Source organism: Aegilops tauschii, chromosome 4, assembly GCF_002575655.3.
Source record: "Aegilops tauschii subsp. strangulata cultivar AL8/78 chromosome 4, Aet v6.0, whole genome shotgun sequence".
NCBI lineage: Eukaryota > Viridiplantae > Streptophyta > Magnoliopsida > Poales > Poaceae > Aegilops > Aegilops tauschii.
The window spans coordinates 273202239-273214558 of record NC_053038.3 but is presented as its reverse complement, the minus strand read 5'-3'; positions in this window follow the sequence as shown (position 1 = coordinate 273214558).

Genomic DNA, 12320 nt, shown 5'->3' with positions numbered 1-12320 from the left:
TATTCTGGCATTCTGCAGTTCAGTCCACCCATATTGCCCCTTTACACTGATACCCATGAATATTGCTTTTCTCCCTCTTTTCCCCTTCCCATTTCTTCTGGTCGTCGCTACGAGATGTTGGAGCCCAGGAGCCAGACGCCACCGTCGACGACGACCCCTACTATACCGGAGGTGCCTACTACTACGTTCAGGCCGCCGACGACCAGGAGTAGTTTAGGAGGATCCCAGGAAGGAGGCCTGCGCCTCTTTCGATCTGTATCCCACTTTGTGCTAGCCTTCTTAAGGCAAACTTGTTTAACTTATGTCTGTACTCAGATATTGTTGCTTCCGCTGACTCGTCTATGATCGAGCACTTGTATTCGATCCCTCGAGGCCCCTGGCTTGTATTATGATGCTTGTATGACTTATTTTATTTTTAGAGTTGTGTTGTGATATCTTCCCGTGAGTCCCTGATCTTGATCGTACACGTTTGCGTGTATGATTAGTGTACGATTGAATTGGGGGCGTCACAGAGTGACTCTTTGTTGCACGTTGAGGGATTGTTATATGATCTATTTATGTTATCATTGTTGAGAGAACTTGTATTAGTGAAAGTATGGACCCTAGGCCTTGTTTCGAAGCATTGCAATGCCGTTTTCGCTCACGTTTATTACTTTCTACCTTGATGTTTTTATATTTTGAGATTACAAAAATCCATATCTACCATCCATATTGCACTTGTATCACCATCTCTTCACCGAACTAGTGCACCTATACAATGTACCATTGTATTGGGTGTGTTGGGGACACAATAGACTCTTTGTTATTTGGTTGCAGGGTTGTTTGAGAGAGACCATCTTCATCCTATGCCTCCCATGGATTGATAAACCTTAGGTCATCCACTTGAGGGAAATTTGCTACTATCCTACAAAACACTGCGCTTGGAGGCCCAACACGAGTCTACAAGAAGAAGGTTGCGTAGTAGACATCAGGCTCTTTTCTGGCGCCGTTGCCGGGGAGGTTAGCGCTTGAAGGTATATCTTTAGATCTTGCAATCAAATCTTTTAGTTTCTTGTTTTATCACTAGTTTAGTCTACAAAAGAAAACTACAAAAAATGGAATTGAGGTTGCCTCATATGCTTCATCTTTTTAATATCTTTCGTGAAAATGATGGAAAGGAAAATTGTCCTCAAGTGTTAGAAGAAGAAGTTTATAAAATGTTTGGCACTAAATCTTTGAATGATGATCATGATTGCCATGTTGTTAGTATGAATTCTTTGAATACCCATGATGCTAATGATATGCAAAGCAATAAGGTTGGGGATGTTATGTTTGATGAAGATGATATTTTTTGTCCCCCAAGTTTTGATGAGCAAATTTATTATGATGATAGCATGCCTCCTATTTATGATGATTATATTGATGAAAGTGGGTTTGGAAGAGTGTCAACTCTAGGTACTAATGATCCCACTATTTTGAAGGGTGTTGAATCTTTCCATAATATTGATAAAAGTCGATTTGGAGAGGTCATGACTTTATTTAGTGATGAATCCACTATTTCTGAAGATATTCCAATTGATTATGAGAACAAAGTTGCTATCTATGATGATTATTGTGATGACATGTATGCTACAAAGAATAATGATAATCATAGAACTTTTCATCATGATTTTAATTTTCAATTGGATTATGCCTCACGTGATAGTTATTCTGTTGAGTTTGCTCCCACTACTATCCATCAGAACAAATTTGCTTATGTGGAGAGTAATAAAATTTCTATGCTTGTGCATCATAAAAACAATGCTTTATGTGATGGTTATATTGTTGAATTCATTCATGATTCTACTGAAAATTATTATGAGGGAGGAGTATATGGTTGTAGGAATTGCAATAATATCAAGTTTCCTCTCTATGTGTTTAAAATCTTGAAGTTTTGCTTGCTTTACCTTCCTATGCTAGTTGATTCTTGCTCGCATAAGTTGTTTGCTCACAAAATCCCTATTCATAGTAAGTGGGTTGGACTTAAATGTGCTTGCCACATATGCTTTATGATGCTCCCATTATGTTTCAATTCTTATCTTTTATGTGAGCATCATTGAAATCATCATGCCTAGCTAAAAAGGCATTAAAGAAAAGCGCTTGTTGGGAGACAACCCAACATTTACCCCTACTGTTTTTGTGTGTTCACATGATTATGCTACTGTAGTAATCATGTTTTAGAGCTTTTGTTTCAATAAAGTGCCAAGTAAAGCCTTTGGCATGTTATGGATGATAGTTGACTTGATTCTGTGCAAAAAACAGAAACTTTTGCTCCCAATCCAGGAATTTTGAAAATTCACTGGAAAGTGATTTTCATCTGAATTTTTTTACACAAGATTAATAAAAAAATTGCCTAGGACTTCCTAATTTCTTAGGAATTTTGGAGTTACAGAAGTATGGTTGTTGTTCAGATCATTACAGACTGTTCTGTTTTTGATAGGTTCTGTTTTCAATGCACAGTTTGCTTGTTTTCTAGTTTCTGTAGCTTATATTGGTCAATATAAATTGTAGAAATGATATGGTATAGTAGGAATCGTGTGAGAACAATTTTGAATTTTGTCTTGACAGTACCAAAGTGAATGATTTGTCTTTATCATACTAACCCATCTCACGAAGTTCCGTTAAGTTTTGTGTTGTGAAGTTTTCAAGTTTTGGGTGAAGTTTCGATGGACTACGGAATAAGGAGTGGCAAGAGCCTAAGCTTGGGGATTCCCAAGGCACCCCAAGGTAATATTCAAGGACAACCAAGAGCCTAAGCTTGGGGATGCCCCAGATGGCATCCCCTCTTTCGTCTTCGTTCATCGGTAACTTTACTTGGAGCTATATTTTTATTCACCACATGATATGTGTTTTGCTTGGAGCATCATTTTCTTTTATTAGGATTTGCTTGCTGTTATTTAGAGTAATGTTTTGCATCTGTTAGCTCAGTAAAAAGTCAAGTGTAGCCTTTACAATGCTTATTTTGCAAGTCTATATGTTGCTGTTTGGAAAACAAAAAGTTTTCTATCATTGTATGAATTCTTCTGGAAAGTCGGAATGAGATAAAATCTTGAAATTTTTAAACAATGAGTAACAACAAATTATCTACAACATGGTAATTTTTCAGAATTTTTGGAGTTAAAGAAGTTTGAATTTTCTTGCATTCTTTACGCACTGTTCTGTTTAGACTGATTGCTGTTATGTTTGCATTGTTTGCATATGTTTGCTTGTTTAATGATTCTATTTAAGGATATGACTATTAAATATGCAGAGGCATTTAGTATGAAATGTTAAATAAGAATTTTAGTGATTTTCTACAATAGAGAATGATAAGGTTTGTGAGTTGATTTATACTAACTTATCTCACGAGTTCTTGTTGAGTTTTGTGTGGATGAAGTTTTTAGGATTTAGGGAAACCGCGATATGGAAGGAATTAAGGAGAGACAAAAGCTCAAGTTTGGGGACGCCCAAGGCATCCCTAGTTAATATTTCAAGAAGTCTCAAGCATCTAAGCTTGGGGATTCCACGGTTGGCATCCCACCTTTCATCTTCAACAACCATTTGTCAGTTTTGGTCGAGCCTAAGTTTTTCCTTCTTCACATGATATGTGCTATCCTTGCAATGTCATTTTATTTTGTTTTGCTTGCTGTTTGAATAAAGTACTTAAGATCTGAAGTTTTATTTATGAGAAGGAGTCTTCACATAGTCACATAGTTATTCGACTACTCATTGATCTTCACTTATATCTTTTGGAGTAGTTTGTCATTTGCTCTAGTGCTTCACTTATATCTTTTTAGAGCACAACGGTAGTTTTATTTTGAAGAAATTTTTGAACTCTCATGCTTCACTTATATTATTTTGAGAGTCTCTAAACAGCATGGTAATTTGCTTTGGTTATAAATTTAGTCCTAATATGATGGGCATCCAAGAGGGGTATAATAAAAACTTTCATACAAAGTGCGGTGAATACTATGAGAAGTTTGATTCGTTATGATTGTTTTGAGATTTAAAGATGGTGATATCAGAGTCATGCTAGTGAGTAGTTGTGAATTTGAGAAATACTTGTGTTAAAGTTTGTGATTTCCGTAGCATGCGCGTATAGTGAACCGTTATGTGATGAAGTCGGAGCATGATTTATTTATTGATTGTCTTCCTTATGAGTGGCGGTCGGGGACGAGTGATGGTATTTTCCTACCAATCTATCCCCCTAGGAGCATGCGTGTAGTACTTCGTTTCGATAACTAATAGATTTTGGCAATAAGTATGTGAGTTCTTTATTACTAATGTTGAGTCCATGGATTATACGCACTCCCACCCTTCCACCATTGCTAGCCTCTCTAGTACCGCACAACTTTCTCCGGTACCACACACATCATATACCTTCCTCAAAAAAGCCACCATACCTACCTATTATGGCATTTCCATAGCCATTCCGAGATATATTGCCATGCAACTTTCCACCGTTCCGTTTATTATGACACGTTCCATCATTGTCATATTGCTTTGCATGATCATGTAGTTGACATCGTATTTGTGGCAAACCCACCGTTCATCATATTTTTTATGCATGTCACTCTTGATTCTTTGCACATCCCGGTACACCGTCGGAGGCATTCACATAGAGTCATATCTTGCTCTAGCATCGAGTTGTAATTTTTGAGTTGTAACTAAATAAAAGTGTGATGATCTTCAATATTAGAGCATTGTCCCATGTGAGGAAAGGATGATGGATACTATGATTCCCCCACAAGTCGGGATGAGACTCCGGACGAAAAATAAAAATAAAATAAAATAAGAGGCCAAAAAAACAAAAGAAATGAGAGAAAAAGAGAGAAGGGGCAATGCTACTATCCTTTTACCACACTTGTGCTTCAAACTAGCACCATGATCTTTATGATAGAGAGTCTCCTATGATATCACTTTCTTATACTAGTGGGAATTTTTCATTATAGAACTTGGCTTGTATATTCCAATGATGGGCTTCCTCAAATTGCCCTAGGTCTTCGTGAGCAAGCGAGTTGGATGCACTCACATTGATATCTATTGATGGGCATCTCCATAGCCTGTTGATACGCCTAGTTGATGCGAGACCATCTCCTTCTTTTTGTCTTCTTCACAACCACCTTCCATTCCACCTATAGTGCTATGTCCATGGCTCACGCTCATGTATTGCGTGAAAGTTGAAAAGGTTTGAGAATATTAAAAGTATGAAACAATTGCTTGGCTTGTCATCGGGGTTGTGCATGATTTGAGTATTTTGTGAGATGAAGATGGAGCATAGACAGACTATATGATTTTGTAGGGATAAGATTTCTTTGGCCATGTTATTTTGAGAAGACATAATTGCCTTGTTAGTATGCTTGAAGCATTATTGTTTTTATGTCAATATTAAACTTTTGTTTTGAATCATACAGATCTGAACATTCATGCCACAATAAAGAAATTACATGGATACATATGTTAGGTAGCATTCCACATCAAAAATTATGTTTTTATCATTTACCTACTCGAGGACGAGCAGGAATTAAGCTTGGGGATGCTTGATACGTCTCCCACGTATCTATAATTTTTTATTGTTCCATGCTATTATATTATCTATCTTGGATGTTTATATGCATTTATATGCTATTTTATATGATTTTTGGGACTAACTTGTTAACCTAGAGCCCAGTGCCAGTTTCGGTTTTTTCCTTGTTTTTAAGTTTTGCAGAAAAGGGATATCAAACAGAGTCTAAATGAGCTAAAAATTTACCAAAAGAAGCCCCCGAAGCAAAAGAGTTGGGCCAGAAGAGCCACGATGCCTCCACAAGGGTGGAGGGCACTCCCTACCCCCCGGGCGCGCCCTCCGACCTTGTGGGCTCCTTGTGGACACCCTGACTTGAAACTGACGCCAAAAATTCTTATAAATACGGAAACCCCCTGAAATAAACCTATATCGGGAGTTCCGCCGCCGCAATCCTCTGTAGCCACCAAAAACCAGTCGGGACCCTGTTCCGGCACCCTGCTGGAGGGGGAAATCATCACTGGTGGCCATCTTCATCATCCCTGTGCTCTCCATGACGAGGAGGGAGTAGTTCACCCTCGAGGCTGAGGGTATGTACCAGTAGCTATGTGTTTGATCTCTCTCTCTCCCTCATGTTCTTGATTTGGCACGATCTTGATGTACCACGAGCTTTGCTATTATAGTAGGATCTCATGATATTTCTCCCCCTCTACCTTCTTGTAATGGATTGAGTTTTCCCTTTGAAGTTATCTTATCGGATTGAGTCTTTAAGGATTTGAGAACACTTGATGTATGTCTTGCATGTGTTTATCTGTGGTGACAATGGGATATTCACGTGATCAACTTGATGTATGTTTTGGTGATCAACTTGCAGGTTCTGTGACCTCGTGAACTTATGCATAGGGGTTGGCACACATTTTCATCTTGACTCTCCGGTAGAAACTTTGGGGCACTCTTTTAAGTTCTTTGTGTTGGTTTGAATAGATGAATCTGAGATTGTGTGATGCATATTGTATAATCAAACCCGCGGATACTTGTGGTGACATTGGAGTATCTAGGTGATATTAGGGTTTTGGTTGATGTGTATCTTAAGGTGTTATTTTAGTACGAACTCTAGGGTTGTTTGTGACACTTATAGGAATAGCCCAATAGATCGATCTGAAAGAATAACTTTGAGGTGGTTTCGTACCCTACAATAATCTCTTCGTTTGTTCTCCGCTATTAGTGACTTTGGAGTGACTCTTTGTTGCACGTTGAGGGATTCTTATATGATCTAATTATGTTATCATTGTTGAGAGAACTTGCACTAATGAAAGTATGAACCCTAGGCCTTGTTTCTAAGCATTGCAATACCGTTTTAGCTCACTTCTGTTACTTGATACCTTGTTGTTTTTATATTTTAGATTATAAAAATCCATATCTACCATCCATATTACACTTGTATCACCATCTCTTCGCCAAGCTAGTGCACCTATACAATGTACAATTGTATTGGGTGTGTTGGGGACATAAGAGACTCTTTGTTATTTGGTTGCAGGGTTGTTTGAGGGAGACCATCTTCATCCTACGCCTCCCACGGATTGATAAACTTCAGGTCATCCACTTGAGGGAAATTTGCCAATGTCCTACAAAACTCTACGCTTGGAGGCCCAACACGAGTCTACAATCCGATCCATACTCCGGCACCATCGAATTTTCATCCAGCGGCCATGAAACATTTCATCCCGGGCATCAATCCTCAGCTGGAGTACTTCTGTACTACAGGTAGTACCTGTCGGTGTGGCCATCTACACCTTGTAACGCCCCGACGCCCGGCTGTGGTACCCTCGCCACGGCCACGCCACTACCGGCCGGTTCATCTTGAACGAGTCGCGAACCACACCACCACCATGAGAATGACATGTGGGCCAGTCGGATTTAAGGTCCGCATCTCATTGACTCATACGCCGGTGCAGTAAGCCACTGAAGCTCGGTCCCATGGGCCCCGAGTGGGAAATGTAACTCCTGCGGCAAGCCTTGTAGTGCTCCCGTAGTACGACCTCGTGCCAAACCCGGAATTTGTTTCTTACTACTACCAATGTGCTGGCCCGTGCGTTGCAATGGATCCAAAGTATATCTATTTAGTGGAGTGCACTCTAAACACATTATCTATTTATTTTTCTCTAACCTTTCATAGCCATGCAACCAAGCCACATAAGCTTCATGGGTGCCCCCCACATCATATTATTCATACTACGTTGACTAAAAAAAGATAAATCACCCAAAACAAGATCTTCCCGTTTTTTGTTCCTACGACGATGTGCCGTGCACGTACCTAGTTGTATAGTGGTAGTACTAGTTGTACTACAAACTTCGTACTAGTACGAGTAGTAGTACGAAAGGCTCCTACTCTATCAACGAGCCCCATCTGACAGCAAATTTCTTGGCTTCCGTGCTACAGCTAGATCTTCCCCTCGATTCTGTTTTCCTACGTGGCGGGCGGGGTGCGGTTTGCCAATAGTCGGTTTGCTCAACTGCGGTCCCACATGAAAGTGAAAATGCTAGGCAACACGCCTTCCCTAGCTATGTGGCGTGCCAGACGGGCCATGGAGTACTCCCGATTCCAGGGCGTGTAGGGGTGCGATGCGAACGTGGCAGGCCTTTTCCTTTTACTAGCACTACTAGGGAAAACCTTATACACAGAGTCTTACCAGTAGCGCGGTATAAAATAAGGCGCTGCTGCTACTTAGCAGTAGCGCGCGTCGACAGAACGTGCTACTGACATACACATAGTAGTAGCGCGTCAGTAGTAAACATCACTACTACTATAATTGCCACGACCTTGCCGCCAAACTATTATAGCAGTAGCTCCTGTTTAGTAAAAGCACTACTGCTATTGAGCTTAGCAGTAGCGCTTTGCCCTAAAGGTCGCTACTTCTAAAGCCACCCTATCTTCTCCACCCGGCCCGGCAGCCCCTCTCTCTCCCCTCTCAACTCCACTCACTCTCCCCCGCACCCCGTCGTCCGCCGCCGCCGCATTGCCGCCAGCTGCTGCCGCCGTCGCCCCCTCCCTCCCTCCTACATCCCGCTGCCATCGCCCCCTCCCTCCCTCCTACATCCCCACCCTCCTCCATCCCGCCGCCATCGCCCCCTCCCTCCTCCATCCCGCCGCCGTCGCCCCCCTCCCCGTCACCGCCACCGAGGTAGCTCCTCCTACCTCCCTACCCCCTCCTTCCCGCCTCCTCCCTCCTTCCTCCCCCTCCTCCCTCCCTCCTTCCTACCCCTCCTTCCTCCCTTGTTCATACCCTCCCTCCCTCAGTTGTCTCTGTTCTTGCAAATTGTAGGTAATTTAAATGTAGATTTTAGAATGTAGATATTGTAGAATGTAGGTTTTTTAATAGAATATTTTTGACTATTTTAGGTGTTTTGAATAAAATAGAAGTAGGAAAATTTAGGGTAGAACTAGGGTAGTAGAATTTTTAGCAAGTGTTTAATAGAAATAGTTTATTTAGTAAGTGATTAATATAACTAGTTTATTTATATTAAGTGCTCAATAGAACTAGTTTATTTACTAAGTGGTTAATATAACTAGTTTATTTATAGTAAGTGCTTAATATAACTAGTTTAGTTAGTAAGTATTTAATAAAACTAGTTTATTTAGTAAGTGCTTAATAAAACTAGTTTAGAGAGAGACCTATATTGGCAAATTTAGTTATGTTAGGATTATATATAAGATATTTTGAAATGTTTTTGTTCATATTTTCAACCATTGAAATGCAATGACCATTGATAAGTGGCTTATGTTTTGCCGGAGTGTTGATTAATTTCCGTTTCGACAAATTTCAGGCGCTCGATATGTCCATTTTTAGGAAAGGTGATGCCGGATTTTTCTTACTTACCATCCGACAGTTCACTGTTGTCTTGCATAAAGTGTAAACAAATAGTTCGATTGGCATCTTTTGACCCATTTTAATAACAATCTTTATCAGTTTCCTCACTTGATGCTGGTTCATGAATATCTCATTGCCCCATACGCAGAAATGGTCGAAGTGTGGATCTTTGGCAATGATATATGTACCTAAAAGCACCAAGTTAATATTAGAAGCTAAACAACAATTGAAAAATGATGTAGTACAACACTCCATCCATCCCATTATATAAGATTTTATTACATGTATATCTAGACATCATCAGAACATTAAGGTAACACTCTTCCTTGTTGCTATGTAGCCTGGGATTGCATATTTAGTCATTCAGTACAATGCATGTTGCTAAACAACAATTGAAAAATGAAGAGGCATGTTAACTGCGATATCCTTAACAACAACCAAATATCGTAATTCATAGTGGCATTGTTGAAACTGTTATTGATGAAATTGAACTGCACGGCAAATAGTTGCACATATAGGGCATCACATTGTGAAACTGAAATAAACAAGTCATAAGGACATCTCTAGGCGGTCCTTAAAAAGTTAAAGGACTAAAACCCTTAGTGGATATATATACTCCAGCAGTTTTTGGCCTTTTCTACTCGAACCCCTAAACTTAAGGTTGTAAACTTCAATTTGATCAAGTTCAAAACAGGTTCAACCGAAAGTAGCATGCATTCAAACATAAACATAGATAGTTTTGCATAACCGAACATAAAACATAAATTTAAACTAAGCTAAACTACTTTCGGTTGAAGTAGAGGTGGAGCCAATCCTTCCTCGTCATGTACGGTGTATCGCAAGCCGGGTCCGGGCCAGTACCGTCGCCGGGGTCGTTGGGGAAGGCACTCCTCCACTCGCCGACGTTGATCTCCTCGTCCTCGGGGCCCACCTCGACACCCTCCGCGCCGCCATCGCCGCCGCCTTCGACCTCGTCATCAGAGGAGAGCGCGATAACCTCGCCCCCCTCCATGACGCCGTCCTCGCCACCTTCAACCTCGTCATCGAAGGAGAGCACGATAACCTCGCCTTCCTCCGCGCTGGCAAAGATTGCCCGCTCCGCTTCCACGAGCTCCGGGTGCTGCCGGCGGAGCTCTAGGATGTAGGCCTCATCGCCAGCCTCGGCCTCGAGGCGCTCCCATGCCTCGCGGTCCTCCCGCGCCATAGCCGAGCTCACCACCCCTGGCTTCGGCGGAACGAGGTCGACCGGACGTGTGCCGAAGGGGAAATTGAGCCTATCCGCTATGCCATGGTAGCGGACTTGCCAGCGGTCGTACTCCATGGCCGCGTGGTCGGCCGTGTGGAAGCTACCGAGCCACCGGCGGGTGTGGGTCTCTAGATCTATAATCTCGGCAACCCACGTCCCCCACTGCCGCTGCCGGACCCCGAGGTAGGACTTCGTCGGCTGCCGGGTCCGATGGAGGACGGGGAAGTCCTGGAACCGGCGTAGGGGCACTGCGGCGGGCGGATCAGGGGACCGACAATGGTGGATCGATCCCGCGGAGGACGACGGGGACACCTCGGCGGCCACCTCGTTGGCGTCGGGCGAAAAGGCCGCGATAAACCTCCTTTTGGCCATTGGCTCCTCGAGCTCCCCGGCACATAGGCAGAGGTTGAGGATGGAGGCGCCGGCGATGGCGGCGACCTACCAGTGGTTTCGAGGGTTGTGTGTGTCTGTGTGAGCGTAGGTTTTGGGGTGTGTGGGGGGGGTGGGCGGGGCAAGGTTGTGTTTGAGGAAATACTGCGGCAACTGAAAAATTTACTAGGCGGGAGTAACAAGGCGGGGCTACTGAAAATTTGGATCAAGGGCGAGCAGATATTTTTGAGATTGCGAGGGATGCAGAGGCGGGAGTAAAATACCGGGGCTACTGAAAATTTGAATCAAGGGACTAAAGCAGAGCGGGAGTAACAGACATCGCACACGGTCCACACATACTAATTGTGTGCTATCAAACATTAAAACCTTCGAGGCGGTAGATATTTTCGAGATTCCGAGGGATGCAGAGGCGGGAGTTTTTGGGGAGCGAGCTAGTGTGCTTGACACGCCGGCTTTGGACTGTAGCCGACGCACCTTCTCGCGTAAGCCATAGGCGTACTATACACCGACGGTGCTCCAAGATATTTTGTACTACATCTCACACGGTTGGTGATAATAAACTGTATGGGATCTACTTGATTTGAATTACATAATGTGATCACAGCGGCAGTGGACGCTGTTTGAATTGCTAGAACTTTTATCTCCAGCGAACATGCAACTATATGTGTGTCGTAAAAGAATTGGAATTATTCAGGGTTTGTTTGGACATTTTATACATTAAACTGGTTTTCTAGCCATTTCAGGTGCACAATTCAAAATTAAACTACATGCACATGCTCCGGTGCATACAAATTGGTTGAAAAATAAAATCGGTGTCCTTCAGTGCATGCTTAGGTCCCATGCAGGAAATGGGAATGAATTTTTGGGGGTTTCGTTTGGCCTTTTTTATACATTAACTGGGTTTTCTAGGCATTTTATGTGCATAATTCAAATTTGAACTACAAGCACATGCTCCAATGAACCAAAGTTGGTTGAAAAATCACATGTGTGTCCTTGGGTGAATTTCTAGGTCCCACGCAAGAGATGGGAATGAATTTCAAACACCAGGGCATTATTTATTTCCAGCAAAACATTGAGATACCTGGTTTTTAAATTCTAGTAAATCCAAAACTCGTCTAAAATTCATGAAACTTGGCATGCTATCATGGAGCGGCATCAACATGCCGTGGTGAATTTTTTCTCCCATTTGGGGCAGGTTTGGGTATAAGCTTCTCATAAACCAGAGCTTCTCACAACAAGCATGATGGTTTCGATAGGGAACGTACCACCTTTGGGGACGGGATGATATCCGTTGCCTCTTATTGCTTTCAAAAAA